This window comes from Canis lupus, chromosome 6, assembly GCF_011100685.1.
Source record: "Canis lupus familiaris isolate Mischka breed German Shepherd chromosome 6, alternate assembly UU_Cfam_GSD_1.0, whole genome shotgun sequence".
Taxonomy (NCBI): Eukaryota; Metazoa; Chordata; class Mammalia; order Carnivora; family Canidae; genus Canis; species Canis lupus.
The window spans coordinates 55,355,325-55,375,053 of NC_049227.1; the positions used below are offsets into that span (position 1 = coordinate 55,355,325).

General features: G+C 43.1%; 1 long non-coding RNA gene across 2 annotated transcripts in view; it reads right to left on the minus strand.

The window, feature by feature from the left end:
• Positions 1–4,217: 4,217 nt before the first annotated feature.
• The window catches only part of LOC119872265, a 32,591-nt gene continuing 17,079 nt past the window's right edge, over positions 4,218–19,729 (minus strand). For both annotated transcript variants that reach the window (XR_005361203.1, XR_005361204.1), the window contains exons 2-4: positions 8,182–8,316; positions 7,363–7,552; positions 4,218–6,193 (exon numbers count right to left, since the gene is read on the minus strand). This is a non-coding gene — a long non-coding RNA (uncharacterized LOC119872265). The remainder of the gene's footprint in view (positions 6,194–7,362; positions 7,553–8,181; positions 8,317–19,729) is intronic.

The following is a 19,729-nucleotide window of genomic DNA, read 5'->3' on the forward strand; positions in this document are numbered from 1 at the left end:
GAGGTGATTCTGAAAAACAAAGACCATTTAGAGCTCTCTCTCTCTCTCTCTCTCTCTCGCTCTCGCTCTCGCTCTCGCTCTCGCTCTCATTCCCCCTTGGGGCCTGACATGCTCCCATTCCAGGTGTTACTGTTGTCTGCTCTCCATTGCCTCAAAATCACTGCATCCATCTGCTTTCAGTGTTGATAATTTCACTTTTTCTTCAATCATCCCCTAATTACAGCCAGGTCTTTTATTCAGAAAAGAAAAAAAGTCCAAGTGTGGGTCACCTGGGTGGCCCACAAAGCAGAAACTCTTTTTTTAAGAGTCTACCTCAGTCTGGGACACTTGCTGCTACATTAACAAAATAACATCTCTTGGGGCACCTGGGCAGTTCAGTGAGTAAAGCATTGGCCTTGGGTCATGATCCTAGGGTTCTGCAGTCGGGCTCCCTGCTCAGCACAGAGTCTGTTTCTCCCTCTCCCTTTGCCTGCCACTTAGCCTGCTTGTGCTCTCTCTCTCTCTCTCTCTGTTAAATAAATAAATAAATAAATAAATAAATAAATAAATAAATCTTAAAAAAGAAATCTCTTAAGACTTCATCCAGTTCCAGTGCAGGTTTCCCAGCGCTGAGAACTGACCATAAGAATTTATGTAGAATTCTTTGGGTCAGTTTCTCAATTTCCAAGGGGTCATCTGCATCGGCACCATAAATCTAATCCCAGGCAGTAAGAGTTCAAATATTAGTTAAACTTCATCTATGGTTTCCCATGGAAGTTTGTCACGGGGAAATCTCTCCAAAGAGCCATGATATCTGTAACTGCAGAAACTCCTGAGACATTTTGCTTTTGTTTGAATGGATCTGAGGGTGGGATGATGGACTAAACCATAAAATGATCCAGCTATTGCCATTCTTCCAAAAAAAAAAAAAAAAAAAAAAAGGCCAAAACTTCCCACCCATCCAGGATGAATATCCTAGTTGTTATAGTTATTCTAGTGGGGGCAGACCTGAAGTTGCCTGCCAGATTGGTGAGGGTGTCCCTGAACAGAGATGAGTTAGCAACGCTCCAAGCACTGTTTCACACAGCTGACTTTGAACCTACTTCCTCCTACTTAGCCTGCAGTTCTTCAATTCTTCCTGATAATTGGCAAAAACATAGAGAACATAGAGAACATAGAGAACCATTAGCCACATTGTCATAAAACTTGGTCAATATGTTCACTACCAATTCCCAGAGACTTTCTTCAAAATCTATTTAGTTTAATTTTTTTTTTTTTTTATGATAGTCACAGAGAGAGAGAGGGGGCAGAGACACAGGCAGAGGGAGAAGCAGGCTCCATGCACCGGAAGCCCGACATGGGATTCGATCCCGGGTCTCCAGGATCGCGCCCTGGGTCAAAGGCAGGCGCCAAACCGCTGCGCCACCCAGGGATCCCCAAAATCTATTAATTAGCCTACAAGGTACTTATCATTCTTCCTCTTAAATTTCTCTCTCTCTCTCTTTTTATTTTAGAGAGGAAGTGGGAGAGGGGCAGAGGGAGAAAGAAAATCTTAAGTAGGCTCCACACCCAGCACAGAGATGGGCTCCATCTCACAACCTTGAGATCATGACTTGAGCAGAAATCCATAGTCGGACACTTAACAGACTGAGCCACCCAGGCGCCCCAACACAAAATAGACCTTAAAACAAAGACTGTAATAAGTGACAAAGATAGGTAGTATTTAATGATAAACAGGTCGATCTAACCAGAGGATATAACACTTGCAAATATTTATTACTAGAAAATAAAGGGAATGTATAATAACCGAAGTGTGGCCTGCCCCACACTCACTCCTCCTCTGGTGCAGGTGGAAGAGCCTTCTGGTAGAACTCATGCCTAGGAATTCAAGGCCTGGAGCAGCCATGAGCAGAGGAAGAAGCACAAACACTAAAAAACAGTTCTTGATAGACAACTCAGGTGGAATACAGACAAAACCTTTCCATATACTTAAAGAGGAAAGTAAACTTTTAAGGAAGGGAAGATATTTGGGGCACAAGTGTATTAGGATCTAGACATTTCATTCTATCTCAAAGTGGAGAAGTGAGTTGCAATGGATTTGTCAAAGTCAAGCCCCATTTTCATCCAAGGCCTTGGATGAGGATATAAAAACCTTGACACAGAAATCATTAAGCCTGACATGGGGCTCAATTTCAGGAACCCAGGATCATGACCTGAGCCAAAGGCAGATGTCCAACTGACTGATCCAGCCAGGTGTCCCAGAAATCATCTTAAATAAAACTAATGAAACTGAATAAGGGAAACCTCCTAAGATGGACCAAAGGCTGCAAGGAGTTCTCACACCTCATCACTCATGGTCAGTTGCAGACCCCAACAGGAAGAGATTTACTTACATATCCAACAAGAAGAAGACTACTTTACTACTCCAGCAGGAGGAAGGAAGTGTTTCTTCTTGCCTGGCAACAAGCTCAGCTGATAAGAAAATACCACAACTTGGCCAATAAGAAACCATCATCACCCTGAACTCTTGCTTTCCTTCAATGGACTATTGTCACAACTGGCATCTATTCATAGGGATGCTGCTAAATATCCTACAATGCACAGGAGAGCCCTCAACAACAAAGAATTATCAGGCCCCAAATGTCCATAGTGTCAAGGCTGGGCAATCCTGAAAAGTCTCTCCTATATTAACAGCACAAACATTATGCACTTGTTTGGCTGGCCAGCTTAGAATGTTGTGGTTCTTAGCAAATGTAGAAAATGCAGTGGGATCTCCTTTATTTCCATTTTTGAGGTTAAAATGAGACTTTGCTGATGTCTTGCATTGCACCTCAACTTTTCGCACAACTTAAGTCCATGTCCACAGAGTATTTTCAAACACTTTTCTCAGGACTGACACTGCCACCACCATTTAATAAGCACTTAGGTGGCATTGCTCAAAGGCTATCATAACAGTGAAGATTAACACAGAACACTAACAGTCACTGAAATCACATACTGGGGAGTCCTAGTAGAGCTAGAGGCACTGTGAGGTAGGGGTGAGGGATGTGGGCTGTGAGGGAATGGCCTGGATGCATCCCAGCTCTGGCACTCGCTGGTCATTGGCCTTTCGCAGTCAATTGCCTTTCTGTGCTTCAGTTTTCTCAGTGGGGGATGACAATTATAATAGAGTCCTACCTCTTAGGGCTGTTGTGAAAATTAACTATCGGCACACCTGAGGAGATTAGAAAGCACAATAAGCTTACCAGGATGGGCGGGCATTTCCATGTTCGTGGTTCTGCTGCATGAGTATAGCACCAGGACAGTTTATATTTTCTTTGGTCTTTTTTTTTTTTTTTTTTAAGATTTTATTTATTTCTTTGAGAGAGAGTGAGTGAGCATGAAGGGGGAGGAGCAGAGGGAGAAGGAGAAACAGGCTCCCTGCTGAGTGAAGAGCCCAAGCTGAAGGATCCCAGGACCCAGGGATCCCGGGACCTAGGGGGTTAACAATCTGAGGTGTAGGCAGCTGCTTAGCAGGCTGAGCCACCCAGGCACCCCGGACTGATAAATTTTTGTGGTTCTTAACAAATGTTAAAATGTTGGAGAGATTCCCCTTTTTTCCATCTTTGAGGTTAAAATGAAACTTTATTGTTGTGCTGTGTTTCAAATTTACACAAAGAGAATAATGAGTGTGGCCGTACTGTGACTCTTCAGCGAGTCGCTAATATTTATAACAGCAGAAGGAACGAAAATCTTCATGATATCTGAGACAAGAAGCATTATTCGTAGCTGTCACTTTTTTCTCAGTTCCATGAGGCGCCACAAGAGAGTTCCAGAAGACCGCTTTTGGTTTTGGTTAAATTGTACCATAAATAGTCACAAGATGGTGCCAAAAGATTCCTTTTGAAAACCTAAGGGGCCAGTTCCTCCTCTGGTTCTTTAAATTAGATGAAAATTAACACACAGCTCTATATAATTGGAACAAAAATACAACACACGGAGTCAAGTACAACATTTCAATTCAACATACACCAAATCTTTTCTTTCTCTGTTCTAGATCCTACTCATAGAAGAACTGGAGAAAAATTTTCTGTTTCTATTAAAGTTTTAATGAAAATTACCTTTTAAGGGGATCCCTGGGTGGCGCAGTGGTTTGGCGCCTGCCTTTGCCCAGGGCCAGATCCTGGAGACCCAGGATCAATTCCCACGTCGGGCTCCTGGTGCATGGAGCCTGCTTCTCCCTCTGCCTGTGTCTCTGCCTCTCTTTCTCTCTCTGCATGGAGCCTGCTTCTCCCTCTGCCTGTGTCTCTGCCTCTCTTTCTCTCTCTGTGACTATCATAAATAAATAAAAATTAAAAAATATAAAAAAAAAAAGAAAATCACCTTTTAAGATTACGCTTCACTGGTTGCAATTTGGCAGCCCCATCATATAGGAGGGAAATGGGGTTCCTGGGATCTGCTGCAAAGAGCCCCAATTCCCTGCTTTGACGGGTTATCGAAGGCGGGGCTGCTTTGGCGACTCCTGGTTTCTTTTCCAAGTTTACACCTGAGCAAATGAGAGACGGCCCTGAGAGCATGGCAGCAGGGCTTTCTAGTGCTGGGCTTTGGTAAAGAAAAGCTCAAAGTAGGTTTTAGGTACTTAAAAAAAAAAATTAATGACGCACAGGGTCTTCTGTCCCAGTCCCGGTCTCCTCCCCGGGAGGGCCAGTCCCTGGAGGCGGAGGCGGGGTGGAGCGTGGGGAGCCTCCTGCACCTGCAGCGCACCCTCCCCGCCCCCAGGGCCGCTGGCCTCCCCCAGGGGGAGGGAAGAATCTGCCAAGGGACACACGTTCCAAAGGGCTCCTGCGCATGACTTTTGAGAGCGTGAGCCAACCACCCCAGAGAAAAGGAACTTGAGGTCCTTCAGATGTCCCAATAAGACTATTCAAAGAGTGATAATTCCTTGGAAATTGTTATTTCACTTTCTCTCTTTCATACTTATGTAAAGTACAGGCTTAAGAACAGTAAGGAAGTAACGAGCCCTGAAGTCTAGGCCAGAGTCCCAATTTTGTCATGCTGAGATGGGAAGAGCAGAAAAGGGAAGGGGAAGAAGAAGGCAAGAGGGAAGAGATGATGGTCCAACCACCGTTCTGTGCTGGCACAGTGGGAGCACAGGCAGAGGGAGAAGCAAGCCCCACGCAGGGAGCCCGACATGGGACTCCATCCCGGGTCTCCAGGATCAGGCGCTGGGCCACCGGGGCTGCCCAGCAAACTCCTTTAATAATCAAAAGGATTCCACCGGTTTGGTGCTTTTGCCTTCATTTGACAGATAGGCAAACTGAGAATTTGAGAAGTTACTTCTTCAAGGTCACACACCAGTAAGAGGTGGAATCAGACGTCAAATACCCGAGAGATGCCACATACGTGGAATTTTAATAAAAGCCTACCTTTAATTTTTACTCTGTGGTGGTGGTTGTCAGAGGAACAAACAGAAAACAGGTTATTTGCTCTCTGTTGCTCTGACTGAAGGGGCAAGGACCACAGAGGATACCCACGTGACTTGGATCCACCCAGTAGAAGGGACTCTTGTCCTTTCTAAGGAGGTCCCAGCTTGCTGGGCAGCCCCCAGTTTACAGTAGAAGAAGCTCTTCTATGCTCTTGCCCATGGCCTACCTGATAAAAACTTGGCTTCCTCCAAGCTGGTAGTTTCCCTTCTACTGTTTATTGATGTGCTATAAAAAGGAAAGTGCTTGTAAACAACTTGAGTGCATGAACAATCTAATTAAAATAATTAAAGTAATAGCTTGTGAAAAAAGCAGTAAAACTAATTACTATAGACTAGCCGTGTGGGAAGATGAAAATTGCTGACATTCCTCAGGTCTAAGCTGATCCATTCGACACAGAAAAACACGGTTTACTGGATCCCTTCTGAGAGTTACACAGTTAACAGAAAAACAGTTTACTGGGTCCTTAACCCCAACACAGATTCAAACTCTCCGGCCTCTCATCTCAACCTGTAAGTTCCTTCTTGGCAGTAGCCATATGCAAATGGCCTTCCATTGATTCGCACTCCAAATTGTTCCTTGGAGACAAACATCCGACTTTTCTTTTTCAACTTAAAGAACCATGACACTTTTGACTCCGAGAGGCTCGGCGCTGAAGGAAGCTGTAGACCTCTAGTAAAATGATCCATCCGATGCATGACTCCTCTTGCGAGTGGTTCCACTTGATGGCCAGCTAGCTTTTGCTTGAACACCTTTCAGTGATGAGAAATGACAGCTGTGGCTGCTCTGACTGCTAATACCTTTGATTTTTGTTTTAAGCTATATTCTGTCCCTTTAATGTCCCACTATTCCTCATTCTATCTCTTAGGGCCTTAGAGAATAAGAAAAAAAGAATGCTTCTCCCAAGTATTTGAGGGTCAAACCGTGTCAGCTCATGCCTTCCCAGTATCCAGTTCCACCACCAAACCTGCTAGGTGCTCCGCCCCCGGGAGTGGAGCCCTGTTGAAAGGGCTTCCAGTTTACCTTAGGAGGACGCCTGAAATGGCCGAAGGCAGTCCTGTGTCTTTGCTGACAAGAGCAACATCAAGTCCAAAGTAGAACAGGGAACAGAAGAAGGACATCAAACAGTAAATTTATTAGCTCAGAGGGTCAGGAGTAGAAGAGAAACAGTAGGAAGAACACATCCAGAAAGGCAGTTCAGAACTAAGATTATGAATAGTGAATTTTTACAGGAGCTGCCCCTTTACGTAGTGATTCGTATGTGTCCAATGGTCATGCAGGGCCAGACACCCTCAGTTAAACACTGGTGGTTCTTCAATTACTTATTATACAACAGGCTATCGAAACTGCCTTTACAATACAGTCTAGAATCTTGTTGAACATCTCGTCAAATAACTGGTCATTAGTTGGTAGAGTCACCTGACACTTTGGGGGTAATAAGGTGTCTGAGAGGTGTTTAAAATGTACACCAGAACATGGAGCAGTCTTTCTTTGCTCAAGAAAATCTCTTTAGTGGACCCTCTTAATTAGGTAAACATCGTTTGATAAAGTGCATGGGAAGCACTTAGCGTAGCCAATAATATCAGCTCTCATCACCTCCCTTCTTGGACTGAGTCTCAGGGTGTTTGGACAGTGAAAGGTAAGTGAGACAGAGGTGGCCATAAGGCAGAGAGCTACAGACCATCTTGCAGAATTAAGCAATTATATTAAAAGTCATGTAAAATGACAATACTGTGCTAGTACTGTGAGTGAACAAAGTGAGTGAGTGAACATCCCGGTGTCATTTGAAATCCATGCCTAATTCATAACTTTTTCCTTCTTCCAAATTTCTTAATGGTTGCTAACTGTATTTTGGTGACATCACTCACAAGTTCACTGAGTATCTAATGCAATTCATCTGGAAAAGGAAAAGTGCACTCACTTGGAGCTGGCCTTCCAGCTTCCTCTTTGCCAAGCCCAGTGGTAGGTGCTACAGGTAAAGGCTCTGTGCTCTCTTAGCACCCTCCGCTTCTCTTGGGTTGCAGGTTTACTTTCAGAGCATGTTAAGAGCTTCTTGTTCTGAGCCTGCTCACACACAGCAAGATGCCTGGATATCCTGGAAAGTTCTCCAGCTGCAAGCGTAAGGTATCCTTTAAGATTAAAATGGAATGGAACACCCTGCTTCTCTCTCCAAATCTCTAGATGATTCTTATCCTAGTTATTTCTGGACTCAGCTTCCTGCTTCTGTTAATTCTCAATTCCCACTCTGGCCCCTCACCTCCTGTATGCACAGCTCCTTTTCCACACTGTGTCACCCCACTGTGGAAACTGCTCCAATTCCTGTACCCTCACACCCTACTCCCAAGAAAAACATCCCACTGTGTCAGTTCATTTCCTCTGAGATTCAGTCACCAGGACAGAATTAGAAATGCAAGAGATGTCTTAAGGAAAATGCTTGTGAAAGATAAAGGGGGGAGAGAGAGAGAGAGAGAGAGAGAGAGAGAGCTCTCACAGGAGTAGGTAGGGGGAACCCTAGAACATGATGCAGGCCTGACACCTGTGAAGAGAGAAAGGGAAGGAAAAGGATTGGTAGGAAGAGCTTCAGACAACAGCACAGCTCTAGGAAAGTCCTGAGCAGGCAGGTGGGAAATCTAGAGCGAAGATCGCCCATCAGAGGAGTCCTGCACTGGGCAGAAACGGCCCAGCTAGAGCTCTCCACTGAGCTCAGTCCCTGGCTGGAGCGGCTGGGGGAGATGCGAACATTGCGGAGGGGCCCGAAGGTGCATCAGCTGGAGGTCAGCATGACTTCGTTCCTTGCAGCAGCTTCTCCCAGAGGGACTTGAGTGGCCCTTCACAGGTGACGTGGAGCACCACAAGGCAGACTTTAACTGAGGTTCTAAAATGTAGAGGAGATGATGGGAGTTACATGAAATTACAGCACAGCACAGCCAATAGTGGGAAACAAAAATTGGACCCCACTGTGTTTATTTTTTTTTTAAGATTTTATTTATTTATTCATGAGAGATACACACACACAGAGAGAGAGAGAGAGAGAGGCAGAGACACAGGCAGAGGGAGACGCAGGCTCCATGCAGGGAGCCTGATGTGGGACTCGATTCCGGGTCTCCAGGATCACGCCCTGGGAAGGTGGTGCTAAACTGCTGAGCACCCACCACCACCCCCGCCTCCCCTCCCCTCCCCCCCCCCCGGCTGCCCCCCACTGTGTTTAATTCTCACTAGGCCATCTTTAACCACTTCCTGGCTGTCTTTGTGGTGCCCCCCCACATCACCCCATCACCCCACTTCCCTTGGGCTCCTCTTTCTCTTCCTCTCTTCTCTTCCCTCTGGCTTTCAGCCTTCAATTCTTGATGCTTTTCTCACACAAGGCTATTTATCCTTGGGGGTTTCACCTTTCACATGCAAGGCCTTTTGCGAAACAAAGGACCATCTTCTCTCTGAACAGTTCTACTTCCACCTTCACAATTAATGTTTTTAGGCCCATTACATAATTTTTTGGGTATCTTTTCTATGGAGTTTTAGCATCTTAACTGTAACTATTAATTGATAACTGAGTACATTTGCATTTTTGCCAGAGAATTAACAGATAATGTCTTCTAAGATCCTTATAACTGTCCATCACTTCATGAGTGATTTCAACTCAATATAATTCAACGATATTTATGGAGTTCCACTTAGTCCCAGAGATGCTAATAAGTCATTTGGGGAAAATGCAAAGAGAAATAAAATTAGCTCTGCCCCTGAGAAGTAAGCTAGCTTTTAGTTTCTTGAGAGAAAAGTTAGCTTATGTAAAAGAACCCAGTGTACACCCCTGTACCAACTCAGTGGCTGAGCAAATGTCTAGGTGAGGAGGCTGAAAATGGCTTCTAAGATTGTCATTCAGGTGGAGTGATTAAGATGTCATTTATCCAGAGGAAGGACAGGACAAAATGCAGATGGGAGTAGAAATGGAAAAATAGATAGTTTTAGATATAAATGATGGTTCAGTGGCAGTCAAATATTTTTTGAGTGGATGAATATATGAAATTAAAAGGCAATGACATGGGACGCCTGGGTGGCTCAGTGGTTGAGCGTCTGTCTTCAGCTCAGGGCGTGACCCCGGAGTCCCAGGATCGAGTCCCACATTGGGCTCCTTGCATGAAGCTTGCTTCTCCTCCCTCTGCCTATGTCTCTGCCCCTCTCTGTCTGTGTCTCTCATGAATAAATAAAATCTTAAAAAAATAAATAAAAGGCAATGAGATGAGTCTTTCAAAGGACAGCTTAAGAGATGGGATGCACTCAATCTAGAATCCTCAGAGATGCATACAGGAACAGACTGAGGAAAGAAGAGGCCAAGAAGGAATAACCAAAACAGAGAGAAACAACCTGTCACTGAAGATGAACTTAGAATCACAAGAAGCTAGAATAGAATAAGAAATAAAAACTGGTTAGATTCATCTCTGGTGAGCCTCAGACGGCTGTTTCAACAGTGAGGGGACAAAACACAGAGAGTTTAGCTCTTGCAGGAAGGAGAGAAGTCAGGTGTTCATCGAGGCAAAGATGCAAAGCCAGAGAAAAACAGAGCATGACGGGGAGCCCATGGAGGTGTTACTATGGTGAGGAGAGCAGGAGGGGCTTGCTAATGAAACGTCATCCCGCCAGAGCCTTGAAGCAACCATTGAATCACTGGTTCAAGGGAGAGCCTAGCTTTGGAAAGGAGTGGGAGCACTGTGTCCTCTACCATGGGGGGGGGGGCGGGGGGGATCAGCAGAGAAGAAATGCACTGTGTTCTGAGTGGAAGAAAGGGAAACTGAGGGTGAAGGGGGCCTTTCCACCATGTCTCAGAGAGAGGGTCAGATGGGGCTGTGGTCTTTGGAGAGCATAAAAGTTTTGAAAAGGCTGTAGAAGTCAGCCAGAGATGACCTTGAGGAAGCTAGGAAAGTGTGTGTTCTCATCCTCCCACTGACTACAGTTCATTCACAGCCATAGCTATGCTGGAGTTCTTATTTTTCACATATTATCTCACTTAACTCTTAGAACAATCCTTAAGCTAGGTTCTGTTAAAATCCCATTTGTAAGAGGAGGAGACCAACGCATGAAGAGGTTTAAAAAGATGTTTACAGTGATGGAGCTGGACTTCCAAACTGGTCTGTCTCAGAGCCCATGCCCTAATAACCTGCCTTTTTCTAGAATACCTTACCTTTCCCATTGTGCCTTACCAAACATACGCTCTCACCAAGATCTACAAGGGAGTCCTCAGTCTCATTTCCTACTCTGGGCTCTGGACCTTCTCAGAGGCTCCTCCTGTATCGGCAGGACCTACCCTATCCCACCATCTGTGTCTGCGAAGCAAACTGTTTCAAGGATTTCTTCATGTATACACCTTCTCTGTGATGTCATCTCTTTGTAGTTGGATCTGAGAATGAGATTCTCTTGCTCATGCGTACACTGTAAAGCCATCACTGGACGGCCAAGCTTGTGAGAACCTTTGTGTCTACATGGATGTCTGCTCCATGAGAGTGTTCCAGTCTCAGAGCAAGGAGGACTTGTTTTATCTGCTCTTTCTACGTCCTAACCAGTCTCCTCTCTGTGATGTTAGTTAACACCTAACATTTGCAGAATATGATCATGTTCCCCACAAATGCTTATTCTCCGGACTTCTCTGTACATGTAAAGAGCCAAAACCTCTGCAAGGATTTTAATCAAGAGGTAACTTTTCCTGAAATCAGATTGGTTTATTTTCTGAACTTCTATCTAGCTAGGCATTTGGTAATTCCATCCCTGGGCCTTACCTACCTTTAAATTATTCAGTTGTTCCTGAGTTAAAAGGGAAAGGCTAGCAATTTTATGCTTCTTCACCAGTCTGCTTCTAGAAATACGTGAGATTTACTTGGCTCTGGTTTCCCTGAGTATCTGTGTCTCCCAGGAGCCCTCCAAACGCTGCCCTGAAGCAGCATTAATCCCTGCAGGGTTTCCTCCCTGCTCAGGAGTTGCCTCTTCTTAGTTTATTGGAGGGAAAGTCCTAATTGCCATCATTCATCACCCTTCTGCTCCTGTTCCCATTTCCGATACATTTTATTGGCTTTATGAAGACAAGACCAAAACACCAAACTAAAATAAATTAGAATAAAATCTAGTTCGATGCTTCCAGTTCCAAAAATGTGCTCCCTCACCCACGATCACTTTTGAGGTATTTAAAGAATCTTTCATTGTGTGGCTTTTTCTAAAGCCATTCTTCCATCACTGTCTACTTTAGATTTTCTCAGTTCACTTTTCTACCCTCTAAGTATTGTTCCGATCCTCTCACCCCCTTTTAAAATTGTTTTCTCTTTAAGTATGCTGGTTTTACAAATCAAGAGCCTTCTGTTTTTCCCATGGTCATTTTTGTCACTCTCGTGTGATCTTCCCTCATCTAGTAGTTTTTCTGAGCAGTTAATTCATTTCCTGGACACAGAGGATTTTTTAAAGAATCCTTACTTTGCCTCATTATCCACTTTGCCCCTTCAATCAACCCTTTGTAATAGTATCTGGTTCTTCTAATCCTATTTAGCATCCTCATCTACTTTATAATCAACCCTCCTCTTCAATGACTAGCTGCTGTGGCTCATCCTCCTCCTTGCCTTTCGCCCATGATATTAACTTCTCTGCTGGTTAAAATCACGCCTCCCTTTAGCTTTCTGCCAATTGATTTTTAGGAGTGAGTCAAAAGTCATTTTCTTCTGGCCTCACAGTAATTCTTTTCACTTGTGCCAATAATCACGTATGCTAAACACGTTGATTTAAAAGAGAAGCACATTCTCATTGTCATAAAGCAATTGTACTTTTTTCCATGACTTCCTACTAATCGTAAAACATTTCATCTCCTTGGGTAATTTTGATAGTCATAGAAATTACTTTGAAATACTTCTACGTGTTTTCTCTTTTAAAAAAATCTGATTTTCACAAATCCTTTCTTCTTGGTCTTACACCATCTAAACTTGCTAATACGCTCTAGGTGTTTCTTAGTTTTCTGATGGGAAGATTTTGCTTACGGATCCAAACTTTTGTCCTTTTGTAAGGGTGAAGGACAGGTTTTTCTAAACTAATTATGAAGTCATTCTCATCTGGAATTCATAATATTCATGTAACAGCCTCAAAGAGCTTCATGAATAAAGATAGCTGCCTTAGAGTGTGACACTCCGAGGTATAAAGGGGTTAAATTATGAGCCTCAGCAACCAAACAATAAGGCCCTGACCGAACCAAAGAGAGCCAGCCTCCCTAAATCATTTCTCCTGACTCCTCTCAAGCTCCCACCCCAAGGCATCCCACCTCCCATCCCTTCTCCTTTGTTGCTGGCTCGTTTCCTCTGATTGTAATTCATTCTGTATTCCTTCCTGCTCCTCTGTCTTGGCTAATTGTTCTTTTCCCACACTACAGGGTTTTAATTTCCTCTAGTTATAGCCTTATCACCGATGTCTACACTTCCTCTCCCTTTCTGACCTATCTCCAGCTCACCGCTGACCTACAGGGACCTTAGCAAAACGGCTTAATTTCTACTGTCCCTTAGTTTGCCCTGCCACTGAAATGGGAGTGGTGACTCCCCCTTTCTCCCAAAGCATCTGCATCAAAATCCAGTCATTCTAGGACAGTCTTACCAGTAACAAGCTGTGGACGTGCCGAGTTCTGGGATTACTTTAATGAACATTCTGATTGATTTCATTAGCAAAGCTGGAAGCTGCAAGGCTATGTCATCCTTTTGGCTCTGTTTGCCCTGATGTTTAACTTTGCGAGGGAGTCTAGCCTTACAAATTCTTCTCCTCTGTGTGGCACATTCACTGTGCTCTAAAACTTTGGGTGACATCTTGAGCAAATGTACTATCTTTTCCCCAAAAGAGCATCTTGGCGCTGTCCTAGGAACTGTCATAACACACAGACTCACTAATCAAGTTTCTCTACAAATGGTTAAGAGGGAAATCCTCATTTTTAAAAACTGCTGCCATCATTATATTAGAGAAGGGGGGTATCCACTGTTTAACGTAGACACTGGGATCCCAGGGTGTAAAGAGGGGTGGGGGAGATAGCCCCCAAGCTTGCTATTGTTGGTTTGGTTTTATTTTGCTCTAGCAGACCTGATGCTTCTTCTTCCTTTGAGTGTTTGGGGGGATGGGGAAGCGAACCGTCCTCAGACTGAGGAGGTGGAGCGGAGGCCTTTGTTTTAAGACCACGGTTCTGATTACACCTGACGGGGCTGAAACTCGATTCCCGCAGAGCTTACTCACACCTTATCTTCTCCGCCCGTGACGATTACAGCAGGAATGCAGTACAAGTTGTCACTTTGATTCACTCTGTATACTGCCGAGTATGATAACAAAATAAAAGTTCATTTTTTTGGTCTTGCGATTAGCTCCAGGGGAGTTCTCCGTTCCATCTATTTTTATATTGGTCATCGAGGCTAAATCTCAATGTTCCTGGCTGAGATTCTGAGAGTCCAGAATAATCACGTTTAATAAAAAGTCTGCCTAAGAAAAAAACTCACATAACCTGAGCCATGGCAATGATTTTGTGGTATTTGGATTCATGTCTGTAAAAATATTTGGACACCAGATGGTGGATTGTTAGGAGCATTCATCCCAAACCAAAAGTTAAAAAAAAAAAAAAAATTCACACACATATACACACAACACGGCGGGAGGGAAAAATCATCATTAGTTTTTTTTCCAGTCATGTTGCATGAGTAATGGTAAAAGCAACAGCTAAAACAATAAGATTACTGTGTTGAATTCTTAATGCGTTGTCAGGAATAAAGACTTCAAGTAGTGCTGAAAATATGTTCTCCCTCTGAATAACGCATACCTTAAGTACAGCTCACTTTGACAGCTTACCAAGTGTACATATTTTCTGAAAAACAAAATCCTCCTGCTGGTGGAGGAAGCTATAAGTGGTGACCTATCTCCTATACAGGACCGCATTGAGAGGGAGCCAAGTTAAACACTAAGCCAACAGCCTAGGGCCCTAGTCATGAATCCAAAATGACTTTTTCTCTACAGATTGATTTTTGTTTTTAACGGTCAGTTCCCAACTATCTACACTGACGGGTGGGGATGCATAGGATAAATAAACCAAAACAGGATAAGAGAAAATTGAATTTATATTTAACTGTGGAATGTATGTTTGTGGGGGGGGAGCGGGTTGTTATTTATGTCACATGGTGGTCCTGCTCCGTGGGGCTTTGGCTGTCCATTTGTTGTGTTAGAGCAAACGTGAACTGTTTTCTGAAGGAAATCTGGCCCTGGCCCATGAGTACACCTTAATCTGCTTCTTTACAGAGGTGGGTCTATGCAGACACCCAGCCTGGTTAGGAACCTTTGTTATTCACATGTGGGTGCCAAGCTCTTAGGTATATACCTGCATCTAGTCAGGGAGACAGAGTTTCAACACATTAGGTCCCTGCCACACATTTTATCCTTGACTTCTCTGTTGCTTGATTCTTATCAAAGCTTGATTGCAGAAAATAATATCTATGGAAGGATGTAGTCTTTTGTTTCGTTCAGATATTTAAACTTTATCCCTGGATCAAGTCAGATAAAGAACTTCATATTTGAATTACATCACTTTGTTCCCTCAGAGGACTGCATTCTTGAAGACTTCACTTTGCTGTGAGGCTTGAGCAACACTGTAGGAAACAACTATTGGAAACTCACTCACTGTACATGTTATTCAATCTGTGTCCCTTCCAAAGATACATGGGAGAAAAAGATACAGTGTCCTGAGTCCCTGGTATGTATCTTACAAAATATTGTGAATCTGTTCCTCCACAGAGCTAAATCTGTGGTCCTTTGTTTTCGTTGAATCCCTATGATTGGAATTTCTCTGTAGGTGAAATGTATTTCAAAATGAGTCAGGGATTACATTGATAGATTTATCATTCTTAAGGCATTTCCTGAGCAAACATCAATAAGAAAACATTGTTTTCTATCTACACATCTATAGGATGTTTGGGGCCAGAGATACCCACAAAAGTGTGAATGATTATGGGGGGAAATTTTAAAATGTTTTCACTACCCCAGATAATTAAGAATTTGAGATACGACAGCTATATATTATTAATTTGACCTGAGACACAGAGGATATTGAAGGACATGTAGATTTCAGACTGGAGGAAGGAGAAGCAAAAACTCTATGGTGCGTAGGACTCTCCTGCTGGGCAACCTGCACTCACAGGAAGGAAGGAAGGAAGGTACCAAGTGACCCTTCAGAAGGTGGGAAAGTGTCCTGAACAGGCCTGTCTGGACCAAGGGCTGAAACCAAGGACAATTTCATCTGGAGGGAAGGGTTCCTCTGCTAAAAGAGTGAAGCAGGGAGGCAGTCATTCCTCAGGCACAATTTAATGCTTCCTACTTCTTTTAAAATCTTGTTTGTTGGGCAGCCCCGGTGGCGCAATGGGTTGGCGCCGCCTGCAGCCTGGGGTGTGATCCTGGGGTCCCAGGATGGAGTCCCACATCGGGCTCCCTGCATGGAGCCTGCTTCTCCCTCTCCCTGTGTCTCTGCCTCTCTCTCTCTGTGTCTATGAATAAATAAATAAAATCTTTAAAAAAATAAAATAAAATCTTGTTTGTTTATTATTATGCTTCAATTTAGGCAAATCATAACTTGATCCCTATATCTATCCTTGATAATGACATTTATGAAGATAAATTCTATCAAATACATGCAACTATGTGCCTGGCACTGAGGATAAATAAACAAGTCAGAAGTCCTGTTCTCAACGAGCTCACCCCTTCTTAGCCCTTTTTGTCTGTTTATTTATTCAAACACCTATATATTGGGTATCATGGATTTATTTGTTTATTGAATATCTCACTTAGTTATTGAGTATATGAAGGGACGTCTGTAAGAATAATGGTGGGAGAGCTCATAAGCTATAATGAACATACAGGGATCCCTGGGTGGCGCAGCGGTTTGGCGCCTGCCTTTGGCCCAGGGCGCCGATCCTGGAGACCCGGGATCGAATCCCACATCGGGCTCCCTGCATGGAGCCTGCTTCTCCCTCTGCCTGTGTCTCTGCCTCTCTCTCTCTCTCTGTGTGACTATCATGAATAAATAAATAAAATCTTAAAAAAAAAAAAAAAAAGAACAAAGAAAGGCCACCTGAGGAGGTGATATTTGGATTAAGACCTGAAAGCAAGGAGCTGGTCCAAGGGATGGGATGGGAAGGGTGAATACTGAGCTGATGGAACAGCATGGTCAAAGTCCTGAGATGGGAGTGAGATGCGGGGGTCGGGAGGGTGGTGGAGGCGGTGGCGGTGGCTGGAGAGCAGGAAGGGAAGGCCAGTGTGCATGAGATGAAATGACAAGGTACCTGTGAGGTCAAGCTGGAGGAAAGTATTACTTCTTCTCCCAGATGCCCTTGTGACCCACACCCTTCAGCTGCCTTAAGTCTTTGCTCACCCACCCTCTCCACTAGGCCTACCCTGACCACCTCACCTAAGTTGTAATAGCCCCTCCCTCGATTAGTTTCCTTTGTACACATCACCTTGTAACAGTATAATATAGTATTTCTATATTACATCTTTTTTTCAAAGATTTTATTTATTTACTCTTGAGAGGCACACAGAGAGAGAGGCAGAGACATCGGCAGAAGGAGAAGCAGGCTCCATGCAGGGAGCCAACGTGGGACTCGATCTTCAGTCTCCAGGATCACACCCAGGGCTGAAGGTGGCACTAAACCGCTGAGCCACCCGGGCTGCCCATATATTACATTTCTTGTTTATCTCCCTACTATCCTCTTCCATTAGCTTCAGAAGGCACGAATTTTAATCTGTTTTGTTGATTGATAATATCCCCTAAATCTAGAACAGGGCCTGGCATGCATGAGGCAGACACTCAATCAATAGCTGTTGAATAGAATTAAACTGAGAGGCAATGAACATTTTAAGCATGAATGTGACCTTTTCTTATATTCTTGGAAGATGAACTCTGGATGCTGAGTGGAAAAAAAATGTTTAAAATCCAAAAAATACTTTTCTACATTGTTTTACATTAACTCTAGAATCTAAAACCAATACTTGGCCAGGAAGATGTTAAGCTTCTTTCTCTTTTAAATAACCCAGGTAGACAAAGAAATAACATGGATATTATGGAGACTTTAAGCACATGGGCAAGTGCCACAGAACGAAAGACAACCATCCTATCAAGTCCGGTCAGGCCAGAAGCACATACTGTGTGCGTGCCTACCAACAAAGCCCAAAATAACTGGGATCAATTAAACAACAGGTTATGTTTGTCTTGATTCTCTTTGCTGGGGCTTGCTACTGCCTTAAGGAAGAAACTGTTTGCTTTTCATATCAGAGTTTAAAAAATTTTTTTTCAGATTTTACTGAAAAGCAAAGCAATTTGTACTGGTTAGCTCTTTTTAAAGAAGTATATTGAAAGAAATTGCCTCAGGATGGGGTGCTCATACTCCATTAAGAGGAGATTTATTGGTTACACAGGCTTAGAAAGCCTAATCTAAGATGATTCATTCATTCAACAAATATTTATTGAACATTTTATATGTGCATGGCCCTGCTGGGGAGTTAAAGAGATGGTTCTTATGCAGGTTCCTTATAAAGCTTACCTTCTAGTTGAGGAAATGACATACATGCACAAGAAGTTAAATAAAGAGTGAACAATGTAAAATGTGCCCCAAGGCAGCTTGTAAGTACTAAACAGGTGGTAAAACCAGGTGCTGTAGAATCACTCCCAAATGCCGGCCTGTGTAGTTTTCACTACCATAGACAGTCACATAATAAAAATAATGTAGTGAATTCTTATAAAGCTGAGGGTACTACATTGAAAGGATTGACCATTATTCTGAGAGTGTGCCTTTTGTTCTTTTCGAGTAGTAAAATGTTTTTTCTTTAATAAGATCATTGTGATGGTGATCTTTTTAAAAAGTCCTTGTTTAGGCAAAATAAAAAAATTGACAACCCTGTATTAGACTTTATTATTATGTTGAAGTCTTACTGGCCCATTAAATCTCCCAAACTAGAAATGGTGTGATTAGCGCAAGCAGGATGCCAGTAAGCAGGATGGACAGGAGGGGATTCATTGACCAAGTGGGATAAACTGGATAGGATTTTCATGGTCAAAATGGATACAGATGGACATTATATATTAAGTCTCAGCACATCTTTGTTGAGTTGAATTTAACCACACTTTGTGTGGAGGTTACATGAACAAAGCCATGAGATGACAACATGGATGACCAATTTGGAGTCTTCCTCTGTAGAGAGTACATATAGGTGATTATTAGGAAATAAGATTTTAGAGGAAAATTGGGGCAGATTATGGAGGGTCTTGAATGTCCAAGTGAGGAGATGGACTTTAGAGAAATGGACAGCATTTTAATGGGTAGTTTTAAAGCCGAAAAGTAACACGAAGGAGTATTATTTTTAAAAGATTAAAGAAAAAAAAAGATTAAGGAAAGTCATCAACCCACAAAAGAAGAGAACAAGAGAAGAAAAAAAGGAACGGAGAGGAACTATAAGAACAGCCAGTAAACAATTAAGAAAATGGCAATAAGTACATAACCTAGCAGTAGTTATTTTAAATGTAAATGGACTAAATTCTCCAATCAAAAGACATAGAGAGGCTAAATGGATTAAAAAAAAAAAAGACTCATCTATATGCTGACTCATTTTAGATGTAAGGATATATGGAGACTGAAAGTGAAAGGATGGAAAAAGATACACCATGCAAATGGACACCGAAAGAGAGGTGAGGTAGTTGTACTCATATCTGGCAAAATAGACTTTACTTTATTTTTTAAAAGATTTTATTTATTTATTCATGGGAGACAGAGAGAGAGAGAGGCAGAGACACAGGCAGAGGGAGAAGCAGGCTCCATGCAGGGAGCCCGACTTGGGACTCGATCCCGAGTCTCCAGGATCAGGCCCTGGGCTGAAGGCAGTGCTAAACCGCTGAGCCACCCAGGCTGCCAGCAAAATAGACTTTAAAACAAAGACTGTAATAAGTGACAAAGATAGGCATTATAAAATGATAAAAGGATCAATTCAATAAGAGGATATAACATTTGTAAATATTTATGCAGCCAACAAAGGAGCATCTAAATATATAAAGCAAATATTAACAGATCTAAGAAGAGACATAGTAATACAATAATAGTAGGAGAGGGGGATCCCTGGGTGGCTCAGCGGTTTGGCAATTGCCTTTGGCCCAGGGTGCGATCCTGGAGTCCCAGGATTGAGTCCCATGTTGGGCTCCTTGCATGGAGCCTGCTTCTGCCTCTCTCTCTCTCTCTCCTCTGTCTATCATAAATAAATAAATCTTA